Source organism: Hyaena hyaena, unplaced genomic scaffold (genome assembly GCF_003009895.1).
Source record: "Hyaena hyaena isolate Hyena2069 unplaced genomic scaffold, ASM300989v1 scaffold_67, whole genome shotgun sequence".
Lineage (NCBI taxonomy): Eukaryota > Metazoa > Chordata > Mammalia > Carnivora > Hyaenidae > Hyaena > Hyaena hyaena.
In genome coordinates, this window is record NW_024080699.1 from 176,452 (window position 1) to 192,088 (window position 15,637).

Genomic DNA, 15,637 nt, shown 5'->3' on the forward strand with positions numbered 1-15,637 from the left:
ACCAGGATTAAAAAAAAAGTTACAAGATGACAAGGTGAGGTGTCTGCTTCAAACAGTTACCACCACCCTCTACCATCTCTAGTGGACTTCTCTTTGGCTAATGCCAAGGAGTCCTTAGCACTGACCCTCTGGTCAGAGTCCTGTGTCTAGCGCCAGCCCTATGTACTTTAACCCCTCTACAGGAGGTTGACTATCTTTTTCCCAAAGGAACACCAACCAAATTTTCAAGGGGCTTTCAGACAACAGGATGAGTCTTCAAGCCTTTACTTTCAAAAAGCACTGAAGCATCATATTAATGAAAACTGGCAACATACGTGCAAAAAAATGAAAATCCTTAACCAGCAGCATGTGCTAGCTCATTAAATGTGAAATTTTCCTCTAACCCCAAAGAAAATAATCAGAAGTAGTCAACCTAAGGCGTACCAAAAGAGATAAAATAGAACTTAACGAATAGCATCTACTTTCATTTAACACCCTTGTGATTTATTGAGAGGAAAGCATTCGCTACCCCTTGTGTTGGTATGGCATCCAGGAATAAAATCTAACTAAATATCCCTCCCCAAAAGAGAAGTAGATGGTTAATCTGCTCCAGGAAAAAGCCACATAGAGCATCCTAAAGCCTAACACAGATTGTTTCAAGAAAATCTGGTACAATCCCCATGGGTACCATAGCGAATCTGATAGGAAAAACACAAATATGCAGTGCTTGAATTTTTCCACACATCAAAACTATTGAAAGTACAGCAATGGTGGCATACCATTAGTGACAATGTAAGGCAAGTCTGACCTCTCCAAGTTCCCAGCATGGTCAAAACAAGGGCACATATGAATTACAACCTGGGGACTATTCTGAACTCTCAGACAAGTACTGGGGGTCATGAGAAGGATGTGGTGAGCAGGAGCCTGGAGGGTAGCGGGGCCTCAATCGGGGCACGCCCTTACATGAGACACATTCCATCCTGGGCCAGCTTCCTGGTATTGGTGCCAGAAAGGAGGAAGAGAAGCAATTGACATAGCAGGACACTCAGGCTGTGCCCGCCATCACCCAGAGCCAGGGAGGCCAGCTCTACGCTCGTCTGACTAGTGACCACTCGATGCAAGCCATTCAGACCCTAGATCTGTTCTTCAGCTCACTCAAGGACTCCCCTGGCCTTGCTGTCCCCATGAGCTCTGGGACCTTGACCCGGTCTCTCTTTCCAGGCCACTCTTGTTCCCTGTGTTCCATATGCCAATATATTTTACACACACGGAACTTTTAAGAAAGGCTTGTAAAGACTCAACTTATGGTACCAAATTTGGGTGTCCAGTCAATTCCCCCTCACCATCCTATCTTCATCCTCATCGAGTTCTGTCAGAACTGGGACCGTTCCCATCTGAGAGTGTCACCTCTGACCCATCCATGTCCTTTAAAATGCTATTCCTTTCCCAATTAATTCCTAAGTAGAGCTGGTGTTCAAAATATTTAACAACTGGTATATGGTACGGGCACCAACCAATCAGAACGGATTCCAACGGTAAACAATCAGCACAGAGGTGCTGGTGGCACATGCTCACTATAGACCCTGAAGTAAGGACAAAAAAACTCAAAAAAACTATTTGGAGAGCTCATGGCTTTTCTTCTGTGGTTAGCCTTGGTGTTCTTCAAGAGCCCCGCAACTGTCTGTAGTTAGAGCTACCTAGACCCATCACCTCGTTTATAGCGGTAATAGCCTTATCTATAGGGAAACCAGAAGAGTCATGCCTGTATTCTTTGTTTTCTGGGTTTTAGGGTTGTCATATTTTGATAATTAGATAACATCTCCCGACAAATAAACGTCTCCATACCTAAAAATTTCAACAAGTGTACTTTTCTGAAACAACTTCCTTTTCAAAGGACAAGCCTTTTCATGAACGGCTGGGCAGGTCTAAGGGACCCCATTACTCTGAACTAGGGCTTCTTCTACATTCAGGGGACCTCACAAAGGGTCCTTTACCACCCTAATGAGACCGTGCCAGCTGTTTTATTCTTCTCCAAATAAGACAGACCGACTGCATCCGAAAGAGAAACCACATTAAATAAAGATTCCCAAATATAAATTCTATTTTAGCAGGCAAAGTAAGAAGTCATGATTAAGACACCAGCCATTTCCTGGAAATAAAAGCCCACCCGGGGGTGTTTGGGAGCCCAAAGTATCATCAACACCAGCTGGCAATTAATCTCCAGGGAAAGCTCTTCTTCAAGTGTCTCTGTTACAGGCTAAATATACCCTAAATGTAACTTAAATATAGATGTACTATCTATTCCTCACATTCCCTGGGGCTGCCAGCATAAAACAGGGATCAACCCAGTAGCACTTGGCATCCCAGAGTATCCAACGAGAGAGCACATGGACTATACTAACTCATCAGCAGCCCACATCTGCTGAACTGGTCTGGACTCTGCTTATTTAAAAAACACTAATTTCTCTTCCCTCAAAAAAAAAAATCATCAATTTCTTGAGTATTCTTTTACTATTGAATTGGCATAGCAAAATATGTGTTAAATCCGCACATTAATATTAGTGGCAAAACTGCAGCTATAATCCTGTTTTCACCATAATATTTTTACCACTTTTGAAAGCTTTGGACTGAAATATATATACATATACATGTTTAGTCAAAGTAGTCAAATAACCTGAAAGACCAAGGTCTGCCAATGGAGAGAAATTTATACTGACAGCTACAAGGTAAAAATGGCCCTTATCAGAGGTCAAGGGCCTTTCTCATTTAATTTAGCATCTTGTGGGCATCTCTGCCATGTGAGACCAATAATGGTCTGAAAGGAAAGCTTTTGGGTCAATTAAAAAATGAGAGTGAAAGAACAATCACATTAACAGGAGGATTGGACATGGCTTTGATTTCTTTAAAAACACCCAAGTGCGGGGCGCCTGGGTGGCTTAGTCGGTTAAGCGTCCAACTTTCGCTTAGGTCATGATCTCACGGTTCGTGGGTTCGAGCCCTGTGTCGGGCTCTGTGCTGACTGCCAGCTCAGAGCCTGCAGCCTGTTTCAGAGTCTGTGTCTCCCTCTCTCTCTGACCCTCCCCTGCTCACGCTGTCTCTCTCTCTCCCAAAAAAAAAAAAAAAAAAAAACAAAAAACAAAAAAAAAAACACCCAAGTGCATCACCTGAGGCCAGTAAGGAAAGGACCACACCGGGAAGAAACAAAAATGGAGCCAACCGTCTCTGGAGTCTCAGAATATGAAGAGAAATGAGATTTCAGATCAGAGTTTTGTTTGAATCAATGGACCAAATTTTTTTGGACTTTATGAACCTGACACTGCTCCCAACAAGCTCTTCATACTGCTATGCTTACAAAACATACCCACAGTTTTAAAAGAAATGCTCTGGCTCTGAGTTTCAAATCTCACCCAAAAGACAGTTATTATTCTTAAAACTCTTATCCCCAGAAGTTACTCATGTAGGCCAGGTATACAGTATTATGCTCTGAATATTGACATCTGCCTCTGGAAGTGATTTAACTTTGGCTTTGAGACATACCATTGATGAAGCTACAATCAGGAGCACAATGTGGATCAGAGACAGATTTGAGGAAGCTTGGGTCCAGGACCACATGGCCCTGAGAGGGGCAGGCATATAGAGAGGCAAATCAAAGAGCATTCAGAACTGGAAACTGGGATTCAAAGGCTTACTTCTCTTAAGTCAAGGCTCTGGATCCAGGCCTCAGGCCACTGCCAGACTGTCACATGCATAAGGTACAGGTAGAAAAGGACTCCCTGGATGAGGTGGGTCTGTGGGAATCTAGGTAAAGAAAGTACACAATTTTGGATCCAAAGATCGCCTCCTGATGTCCATTGTCTCCAGGAAGAATCCTGAACAGAGATGTGCAGCAAGAGTCAGGAACATCTTGGTGTCAGATGGAGAGAGGGTTTGCCCCCTTGTCCAAGTTTGATTGGGTAAACCCTGACAAGGCTTCCTTTTGTCACTGCTCAACTTTGTTATCAATCTGTAACAACATTAAGCATGCGTTTGTGAATGACTGGCTGTTCATAGATGGCCTAACTCTCAGCCAGAAAAGCTCACCATTTCCCAGAACATTAGCATAAATAATCTCTCAGTTCATCAGGACTCCCACCCCAGTAGTCCATTTTCCCTGACACAGCTGGGTCTATCCAAGGCCAGTACCTCACCGAGTCTAGCTCCAAACCAAGGCTGTCCTAAGGAAAGAAATGGTTGAGTTGTTTCAGTCCTCCTCTCTTGCCCCTTCTGACTCCACCACCCATCTCACAAGGCTTAGCTTTAGATTTCTTGCCTGTAGACTGACAGGGATTTGGTGCCCATCCATGATGGTAAGCATAGAGCCCAATACCTGGGATCACCTTGACCTCTAAACCCCAGAACTAATCCATGAGTTCCCACACATCCCCTCAGGGCAGTTCACTGTATCTTGTGATTCCAATAACAGGGCAATCACGGTTCTTGAATCCAGGGCTTCCCAAACCCAGATCTCCGTGTGCCCCATATCATAAAACTGGGTTTCTGCCTTGTACCCTGTGTTCTGAGGTCTCGTTCTGATTCTCCAGTCTAATCCTCTAGATTGGCTGCTCTGATTTTCCAATCCCCCAACCAACAGAAGCCAGGGACCTAGCCACAACCAAGTCAGGGCAGCACAGCCCAGAAGTAGGTGCCCTCTGCTGGAAAGTGGATCCCCAGCACTCTGTTGGGCCAAATCAAGATCTAGAGCAGAAACCTTCTCCTTTGGATGAATGGCTTTATTCTCCCCACCTCAGCAAGGTGCCCCAAGGTTACACAGCCTCCATGTAGTTTGTCTCTAGGATGGTGTTTTTGTATTCCATTGTCATTTTGCTTCAACTTGAGTGTCATGTCCAGTAGATCTCCTTGTAGGTCAGGATAAAATGTTAACCGTTTTTATATAGTCTTAGTGCAAATCTAGTGCTTAGCACAGAAAAGGAACAAAATACATGTCAATTGGAAGACCTTTGGATGGATGAATGAGAAAAATGAAGGAGCTTTCTTATCGGTAATAATAGCCAGCCTGTCTGGACCCTGAATTTTCATGACCTAGCCTCACCTTCATGATGAGAGGTTGCTGGGCTTCCCAGGAAAGCTCTACCCACCTAGCTGAAGCTCAGTTACGGGGATCTGTTTCTGGGCTAAGTGCCCCAGAATCTACCCCACCCTATTGGTGATGTTGGTGATTAAGATGTCCAGCACAACCCCAGCCCTTCTGATCACTCCCTGCTTTGATCATGTCTCACAGAAAGCCAGTTGTCTGGTGGCACTAACTAATTCTGACATGTAACACAGCACCCTTTTAAGTGATGGTATAAACAGGTACCAATTTTGGAATGGCATTGGCATGTGTCTCCTTAAATAATATTCCAATAGTAACGACTCTTCTTTCACAAACAACAAAATTCACAGGGTATGGAAGAGAAGAGAGGAAGAGCAAGGAGGGGTATTTTATAATTTATCCAAATAGCAAGTGCCAAAAACCTTTTAAAATTCTTAGTCATTGAACACCAACAACATATAGAGAACTTCCATTTAACTATCAGTGTAGACAGGCTTTGGAGTATTGTGTGTAGTTTGTCCCAGAGCTTCATGAGAGTAACAGATAAATAATCAGGGAACCGAGATCAGAAGAACCCATTTCACTAGGAGGAGATTTAGAAGGGCACCAGAGCCTGGGGATGAGAGCCCCAAATGTTAGACTTGCCAAAACAGTCCTGATTTCAAATATTCAGTCCTATTGTACAACCAAACAATATGTCAATACTTTCTCATCCAATCTGCATCTCCAGGATCATCTTTCACATACAGGAGTCCCTGTGTCCTCATTTGAGGGTCAAGGAAAAAATGGTACCCACTGATAGTTCCCAGTAGAGATATCCTCGAACTTGGGCCTTTTTTTTTTAAATTTTTTGAATGTTTGTTTTTTAGAGAGGGAGAGACAGAGAATGAGTGGGGGAGGGGCCGAGAGAAGAGGAGACACAGAATCCCAAACAGGCTCCAGGCTCTGAGCTGTCAGCACAGAGCCCGACATGAGGCTCGAACTCACAGACTGTGAGATCATGAGTTCATGACCTGAGCTGAAGTCAGATGCTTAACTGACTGAGCCACCCAGGAGCCCCTACCTTGGGCCCTTTTACAGCTATATCTGCACTCTCTGTGTAAAGCCCTTGATAGTTCACCAGATAGTTCCTTGTTTCTCAGGTCAATGAAATGACAATGAACAAATAGCATACATGTGAGATATTTGCCACAAAGACAGACCGAGGAGCGGAATCTCTTAACTTAGCCTTAGATTTGATTTTCAGCCATTTGTTCTGTTGGAAGAGTTAGACGGACAAAAATTCTGTCCCCACCCCAAGACCCTGTTTGTCAATCCTGCATCACAAAAGGACAATTGGGGTTGCTCTTAATGTTGACCCTTCCTGGTCAATAAAGGGTAGTTTTCAGGTGGGAGTTACCATTGTCTCCAAGAACTGGACATCTTACTAAACTAAACTGAATCCTATTTGGGTGGCAAATTAAGCAGCCAGTTACCCTGGGGGGAATGGAGAGAAAGGTAGGAGGACTTGAGTTTTGACTGGTAGGTTATGAAATAGTATGAAGAGCAATGCTATTGCAGAGGAAGTCTGGCCCTAGGTGAGAAGGTAGACAAGCCACGAAAAAGAAAAACAAAGCCAAACTCCATGGCCCTTCACTTTAGTCTCCTTTATATAGGGAGAGTGACCAGTGCTGAGGCCCTCCCCGCAAGGTGCGCACACACTATGTCCGAAGACATTTCAGCTCCTAGCCATGGCGTGTAGTGAGTGACACAAGAGGCAGTGTCAAGGTCATGCAATCTGAGGCCCAAAGGAGGAAGGAAACCTCTTGTAGAAAGGGTCATAATTATAAAGGGAAAGACTGTCCTGTTTGAAAGTCCATTTTCCTATTTGTCACGGACTCGCCCAAGGTCATGTTGAACTGCAGTCTTGAGTCATCAATTCCATGAAATTTCCCAAGTCACCTGTTCAATAAGTAGCATACTCACCACCAAGCCACTGGCCTCTCCTGGGGCAAAGGCAGTAAATCCAACAGAAAAACCAACACGAGATTTGCAGGCTCCTTGGACACAGGCAGAGCCAGGAGCTGGGTGCACATTCCTCCAGCCCCTATACACCTCTTCTTCTCTCTGTCACACCCACTCTCAACACCAGGGCAAGAAAACAATTTCTATCTAAAAAAACAACCAGAAGTTTCTATTGCTTCTGCCTTCTGGGGAAGTAGCATGATCCATCTCCCCATAGATGGTTTTTCTATGAGATAACAGTTTGATGGGCCCTTGGGATGTGAGACATGAGGTCAGTGACTGAGCTGCTCTGGATGGGTGAGGATTAAGCCAAACAAAGCTAAATTACTTTGTTCAATAAAGAAACCAGAATCTTGGAGCTGTCTGCAGACGCCACAGTTGAAGGGCCTGGGATCTTAGAAGAAAGGAGGAGGTAGTAAGTTTAGTTAGCAGCGATGAGTGGGTACCTAGGGAGAGAGGTGGCCTATAAAAATGTCCCTACAGCCAGGGATGGCTAATGAATCGTGTCGCATCCTAGTCCATGCAGTGCTAAAATCTCTCCCACTAACCCCAAGCTGTCAGGCACACAGAAAAGTAGCACTGTTTCATTCTGGGGTGAAAGGGGTAAAGAAGAACAGTTAAAAGAGACTAAAGAAAGTGAAAGAAGGAATTTGGCTGGGTTAGGAAAATGGAGAAAAGAACTAGAGGAACTCCAGGCTTACAGAAAACCCTTTGGTGGGCTTGGGAAGGCACTAGATCCTGGGATGGCGGCTGTGTGATCACGGAAGGAGAGAGTCCCCGGCCTAGGAAGCAAGGTGGCCCAGGGCCTGAGTTACAAACAAGCAGCCTCAGAGTCTGCTCTGTCCCCACCCGTCTTGGGACCTTCTCTCACCACATCACCTCGTCTGCCTCAGGGCAGCCAATTATGCTCAAGCTTAGCCAGAGGCCTGCTGTGGTTGCTCCATTTCTCCAAACCCAAGTTTGCTTCCCTGGCGGGCACAGGCACTTGACCTCCCTCCTTCCCTCACATCCTGCTTCTCTGGGTAGCATCCACCAGGATCTTGTGCTGGACTCTCCAGTCACATGGGTGAATATTCCCTCTTCCCTCTTCCTCAGTCACTCCACAACCGCCCCATAACCAATCAGAACCGGACAGAAAGCCCTGAGGGCCCCCTCTCCCCAACTTGCCTGTTCTGTGGAATTCGATCATAAAGATATTGACACGAACATTGTATCTTCCCCTAGACTTAGTAAATGGTGAAAACACAAAAGAAATGCAAGCATAAAATGTCTGACAACTTTCAGAGTTTGTGGGGAAGCGTTACAGAAACCATCATCTGTTTCAGTCTTTCTAAAGCTCCATCTGAAATATTTGGCGGTCAGGCCACCTAGTGACCTCATAGGACCGACTGAGGCTGAAAGTCACCAATTCAAGGCAACTTTTATTACTTTTTCACAGGAAATATATACTACTTTTACTTCTAAAGTCTTGATACCCTGTTTTTTTACTAGCCTACCACTGCTATATTCTGAATTAGTTCCCATTGTTGTCATTTCTAAATATTCTGATCCATTTAGGCAGAGTAGACCTCACGGATTCAGGGCAGAAAAAATGATGTGTCAGAAAAGACTGAAAGCCCAGCTTTGCTGTTCATAAAATCTGATTTTGTCTCCAGAATGTCCATTTGCATCTCCCAACCCCACAGTGCAGCACACGATTTCTACTTCCTTAGCCAGAACGTAGAATCAACATGAGAATGTGCAACATACACGTACTTTCCGGTGCCCGGAAGACTGGGACTTTGCCACTTTCTAGCCGTGTCTACCTAGGACAAGCCTATTGATTTTCTCTGACCGTCAGTTTCTGCATCTGTAAAATGGAAATAATTTTTCTACCTGGCAAAGTTCTTGTAAGAGTTAAATCATATAATGTGTGTCAAGGAGCAGCGCTGAGTGTCAAGCTGAGAATGGGTCCTCAGTGAAGGTGACTGTCCTCCACCTTTCTCCTTCCTTTCAGCTGTCTAGACTGCTTCCATTTATCCTTTGACATGAGGATCATTTCTTAATTTGGGGGAGAGAGTGAGTAGGAATCAGCCTAATCAGCTTTGCTTTTTCTCTTTTTGTGTCCAAAATGTCACATTCAACTCCATCCTTGGATACCAATGTAAGCAGATGACCCCAGGCCTCCTTGCTATCTTCAAGCAAATGGAAGATGTGGGTGTCAGCCCTTTCCATAGCAACATGGTCTATACCACTTGGGGCCTCGTGAGCTCTAATGTTGACTGAGTTCCCTGGCTTCAAGCTACCATGAGGCTTTGTCTCAGCCGAGCAGGATCCATACTGTCTCCTGGAAGGAGAATGGGTCAACCAAAATACCAAATCCTTTCCTTAATCATCAGGCAGTAGGCCTTCTCATGGGCAGAGTGAGAGTAAGCTTTAGACCTTTTTGCAACCTTGGGGAAATTTAAGAGGTCGTGAAAACTGGAGAGTGAAATTGTGTAATCAACCAATCGCACAACGGAGGAATCCTGGATTGGGTTGTCTTAGGCGAACATGTCACAAATTAGTATCAGAAAGGAAACACTCTGTGCAGAGAGCCAACTCAATTCTGCAAGTATTAATTGAGCCCTGGCTTTTTCTTGAGCCCAGGTGGGTATGAAAAGGAAACAAGTCCCCGTCCTTGTCAAGTTCCTAGGCTCTTAGAGGAGACAAATACGTAAACATAATGATAACAATAAAACTGTATACATCAAGTAGCAGAAAACAGAGTTAGGAAAGGCTTGCAGCAGAGAAAACATCTATGTTCATCTTTAAAATGAAAAAGGAATTTTCTAGAGGCAAAAAGTTGGGTGCTCAAAAAGTTGGACCAAAGGGAAACAACTGTGAAGTGCCACCAGATGAAAAACAGCAGCATGCATTTGGAAAGTATAAGAGATTTCTTTCCTAAGGCTTCAGCCCGGGAAACCCAGGGGGTGGCAGGAAGCTGGGAGGCTGGAGCTCTGGGCAGGGCCAAGGCCACAGGGTAGGCTGGCAACTATGCCTGGGAGCAAAGAGCTGACCCCAAAGATGATGGAGACCCACAGGGGAAAGGAGCAGCCAGAAGCACCGCTTGCTGCTTTAGCAGCCGTGTGAAGATCAGAAACCCCGGTACTTGCCGTGAGGTTCACACTTTAGGAAAGTGGAGAACACATGTCTGTAGTTGCTTTGCTCTGTAACACCAATCCCGTGACCTTCAGAAAATAAGGGAGAGGCATTTTTTCTGATTGCTCTTAACCAGGAAGAGTCTCTGGAGGGAGTAGAAGGGTGGATGCGCCCCATCTAACGCTTTGAGTGGAGAGTGTTCCAAAGAATTTGAGTCAACTGACGTCTGAACAATTCAGATGATGCCCATGTTGTCAGAGTTAGCTGGTTAACCATCTGCCTGTACTTTGGTCCAATGCTGAGTCCAGAAAACCCCAATGGAACAGCTCTTGCTCCAATGGGTTCAAGCAGCAGGGAAGGAGGTCTGGCCTGATCCACCCGAAGTGTCGCTATCAGATATAACATTGGGGAGTCTCTGCACATCTCTAAGATCAGAAGAGTGCACCAGAGAAAGAGGAAGCTCTCTTCTATTCCCATCGTTTATTATCTGTCTGCATTTGCATGGGGGAAAGTAGAGCTAGAGAGATTCAAACTCAAAAAGTTATTGAAAAGTACTGTCCACTAAGAAAAGGGATGAGGAGGAAGCAGTAAGGAGAGGACCCCAAGTGCTATGCTAAAGGTGAAGACCACCAGCAGAGGCCTGGATACAGGAGGTAGGGAGCATCTTAAATGCAGATACCAATTTCTTGCACCCACTGAATACCGGTGCTCACAAGAAGGGGAGAGCTTGAGGTTGTCAAGATGTGGAAGACAGAAAAGAATTTCCTTCTCCCTAAACCCAAAGGGCCTCCAGTTTTCTTGACTGGGCCTCTGGATTCTTCTCTTCCTCCATCTATAGTGATTGTCTGTGCTCTCAACATTAAATCCTTCCTCCCTCACTCCCTTGGAGTGTGGAGGCCCTAGCCATCCATCCATATAGGACAATCCATTCATTTTGTCAAGGGCTATTCTCCATCCTACCCATAGCAAGCATGACCACAAGACTCAACTTGACAAGGTTGCCAGAGGTGGGGGGGGAGGGGGTTGCCCTATGTTCCTGCTCTTTTAATGGAGCCTCTGCTAGCAAGCATTTGCCAATGAATTGCCCCCATGCCCAGCCTCCCCAAAGAAGGCAGAAATTCTTTATGGAAATGTGTGATCCTTTGTAAGTTTGTCATCTGGCAGAACATGTAGGCATATACAGTTATACCACTGTCAGCTTCATAGAAAGAGAGACTTTCATATTTTATTGCTCCAGACTCTTTAGTCCATTACAGTGGACAGCTACTTTGCCTAAGGACTCAGTACCAGCACTACTGGGAACACTAGGAAATAAATAGCATGGCCCTATTTATTAGGGCCTTACAGATTTACATTGGGTTATGAAATACTCATGGGCAAATTTGCCCCTACACAAATTGTTTCCATAGGCACCAACAAAAATTTAAGAGGCATGTAAAATTATGTATGGCTTAAGTAGCTACAAAGTAGTGTTGAGCATATATGAAAGGGGGGAAGAGATAGGAGAGGGGGAGACTTTTGCTTTCAGCCCCATGTTTCTGAATCTGGTTTCTTTCTTCATCAGCTCACATTATTGTCATGTTTTGTGTTTTATGCCGTCTCCACCTGCCCACATGCATCCTATTATTGCATTTTCACTGTGATTGGAGACTAGAGTTGAAGCAAAGGGTATAAGTCTTTCTGAGGACTTAAGAAAACACAGAGATCCTAATTCATTTTGTGGCCAGGCATGGCTGATTCAAAAGGTAGAATCCATTCCCATCTTTATGATGTCAATGTGATTTGTAAGGCTTTTAAGTTGACTTCTTTGAAAAGCAAAAGAAATATATATCCTAAAGCTTTTTTTGTTTTTTGTCAACTTATGGGAAATCCAGTTTGTACATGGAAAAAGGTTATTGCTTTTTTTGGAGATGTGTCCATACACATAGACATATAACCAAGTATGCACAGATAAACACATAATCAAGCCTGTGAGGAATACCAGCCAAGGGACACCCACTTGTGGCAGTAAGTTTCATGAGCTGGGAAGTCTGGAAGCCTGCATGGCTGCACGCAGGACTGAATCTTGAGTAAGAATGGGTGGAATTTACAGGGGGAAGAAAAAAGGAGGAGGAAGCTGCCAAGAATTTCTGCAGACCCAGAGGAGCTAGTCCGCCTGCGTGAACAGACCCATAGATTGCAAGGTTATTGTAGGAAAGCACCATGAAATAAGAGTGGACAGGGGTGGGGTCATGACGTTCAGGGCCACGTACTTTGAAGTTCCTCCAATGAGAAATAAGCAGCTACATTCACGTGTTCAGCTGGGGAGACTCATGATATCAACTGTGCTTCTGGAAGGTTATCTGGCATATCCTGATAGTCATAAAGTCCCAAACTTTCAGGATCAGCTACATAGAGCATTGCCCAAAATAAATGCAGGCAACAAAAAAAATGAGGCTCATTTTTACTCACCAAGATAGGGAAGAACTCATTCTTTTTCCCTTGGCTAGTTTGTCTCCCTACTCCGTATCAACTTACATAATTTAGGCTTTGCATATGCGTCCATCAGGTACTTCAAGAAACAGATGGAGAACAGATGGGGGTTGAGACATCTGAGAATCTTGGGAACAAGACACGTCTGGAGTCCCAAATCATTTCTAAAAATGATAGATGGAGTCAAGTGTATACAACTTTACATGTGTAGTCATAACAGGATACAAAAACAAGAACCAAATTGCCATTCAGTCATGTGATTTCCCAGTAGAAATGAATTTAGTGAAATTCAATACTCCTGGGACTAAGGCTATTTTTTTCTTTTCTCTTCTTGTTCCTCATTTTAATTAGACCCATACCTATTGTTATCCCCATTTCTTGGAGAACCTACACTGCATAGGGTACAGCCATTAAACATCATAGAGTAAAGGTTATTTGTTAATGTGAGAAAATGTAATGCATTGCTAAATGCAAAGGCAGGCAAAGTATGTTACCACGGTAACATTTTTATTAAAACAGTATAGGGGCACTTGAGCAGCTCAGTCGGTTAAGCATCCAACTTTGGCTCAGGTCATAATTTCACAGTTCCTGGGTTTGAGCCCCACATCAGGCTCTGTGCTGACATCTCAGAGCCTCCTTCAGATTCTGTGTGTCCCTCTCTCTCTTCCCCTCCCCCCCCCCACTTATGCTGTCTCAGAAATAAACAAACAAAAAATTTAAATATATATACTATATCCATTATATATATTTGGAGATAAATCCGGGAGAGGGAGAAGCTAAATATAAACCAAAATATATTAAGTTATTTTTGCACAGACATGACTGCAGGTGTTTTGTTGCTTTTCTTCCCACTAATACTACTCAAACTTAATATTGAGCATGTGTTTTTCAATTAATAAAGAACTGTTATTTTTTGAAACTGTGTAAGTATGTGGGATAAGCTAAGACCTGAGGATTATAGTTTTGATTTGTGGAAATTCCTGAGTCTTTTGCCCTTCTCTTTGTAAGCAATTTGACAATAGAGAGTGATAAAAGAAGTTCCTCATTGATTTAAACCCGTTATCAGTCCTCCACTGCTGCCAGGGTGGGCATTTGGGAGAACATCTCTCTGAGAGACAACGAATCCAGTTATATCTGCAAGTAATTCAGCTCATCAACCTGGAATAGAGATTGGAGTGATAGATACCCATGAAATGAACATGGATGTTTCAAAAGGATGACAAATGATAATTCAAAATATTCAATCCAAGGTGTTTGCATGCTTTCACATACCCCCAAACACTTAAGTCACTGACAAGGACTATCTGAGTTTATGGCCTCCAAAGTGATACGGGTTTCATTAAAGAGATGGATCACTGTGTCCTCACCTTCTGAATCATAAGCAGTCACAATAAATGCATCTCACCACATTACAGTGTGGTACAGAAGAGGAGGGCTTCTTGCTGAAAGACTGTTCTAGTTCCATCCCAGGTCATCACTTACCCAAGCCCTCAGGAGGAGACCACAGACAGATAATGTCCTGCCTACAGCCAGAATGCCACAAAACACACTGTTATTTCTCTTAATAGCTTCTCTATACTGCTGTCCAAAATGAATGTGCTAATATGTAATTAATAGGAGTTATCAAAACAGGTTTCTTCTTCATACCCTGAAAACCCATTGGTAATTACCATTATTAGGCTGTGTTTGGCATCTATAAATCTTAGGATGGAAACTAGATGTGTCATATACATTTTCTACCTACATGATTTTCTTTTCTCAGAATGGAATGCCATCCAAGCACTTCACAAGGGATTGGCAGCAAGATGGCAGACTGGGACATGAAGCAGATTGGGACAAATTCCTATAATTCCATTACCTCTGAGAGGGCTTTCTGTTGTCCTTCAACAGGTTTCCAATGGTCCCCATTTCTCTCCCTCTCTGAACTAAAAAACAAAACCAAAAACCAAAAACCAACCAGCCTTTGAGGCAGTCTAACTCTGGCAGTCATGAATCAGATAGGGTGAAGGAAAAAATGCTATCTGAGCCAATGGGTTTCTAACATGCCATCTCAGTCTGGACTTTAACATGTCTATGAATCATGTGGGTATATTCGTAAAATGCATATTCTTGGGTCTGGGCCGGGGCTTAGGATTTGAGATTTCTAAAGGGCTCCTACACAATGTTCACGATGTGACTGGGCCATGGTCTATAGTTTGGACAGCAAGAACCTTGACCTTTCTGGCCTTGGTATCTTCTGGCTCCTATTGGTTGAAAAAACTCACTAAAATCAATTTTGCCTGATGGTGGTCCAACGTAAGCAAAATTTAATGTGGTGGTAAAGAGCTCACCCCTGACCAGGGCATATTACAAAGGAATTCCAGTACTTTCATGCCCTGAATATTCAGCAAAATGTGGAAGGAAAAGGAAAAGGGAGGAAAGCACAAGAGAGACAGGAATTCTCTGTCCTTACAGAAGCTTAAAGGTCTAAAAAAAAAAAGTTTGGAGTCCCATATTCTTACCATATTGAACCCAAAAGAAAACCAGGCACCAAAACAACTCCAGAAACAGAACTAGAACAAAACTAAAACAGAGCCATTGATTTTTTTCAAACATCTCTTGGAATCCAAAATGTTGGAGAAAGGAGGAAGGGTTTTCGGGAGGAGAAAAATCATATTGTCAGCGCCCCTGTAGTTAATGCCTGCTGAAGGCATTAGGAAACCAGTAACTAGGCTCTCTCTGCATTCAACACTAGAAATCCAACTATAAACCACAGGGCAGATTCACTCAATAGGTCACAGTAACAAGACTCCTTTGTTCCTAATTTCCAGACTTATATAATTACAGGACATATATGAATTAAGGATGCCTGGGAAGGATACATTTACTTTCTTTCTAATGAAGCATTTGCACCTGCTCTTGACTCTATCAAGGAGGCCCATTCCTATGTAATATCCACTTAAATAAAATGGAAAAGAGGATACAGGTGTG

At 43.6% G+C, this 15,637-nt stretch overlaps 1 long non-coding RNA gene across 1 annotated transcript in view; it reads right to left on the reverse strand.

Moving 5' to 3' along the window:
- The window catches only part of LOC120232090, a 39,149-nt gene that overhangs the window by 19,494 nt on the left and 4,018 nt on the right, over positions 1–15,637 (reverse strand). The gene's annotated exons all lie outside the window — the stretch shown is intronic.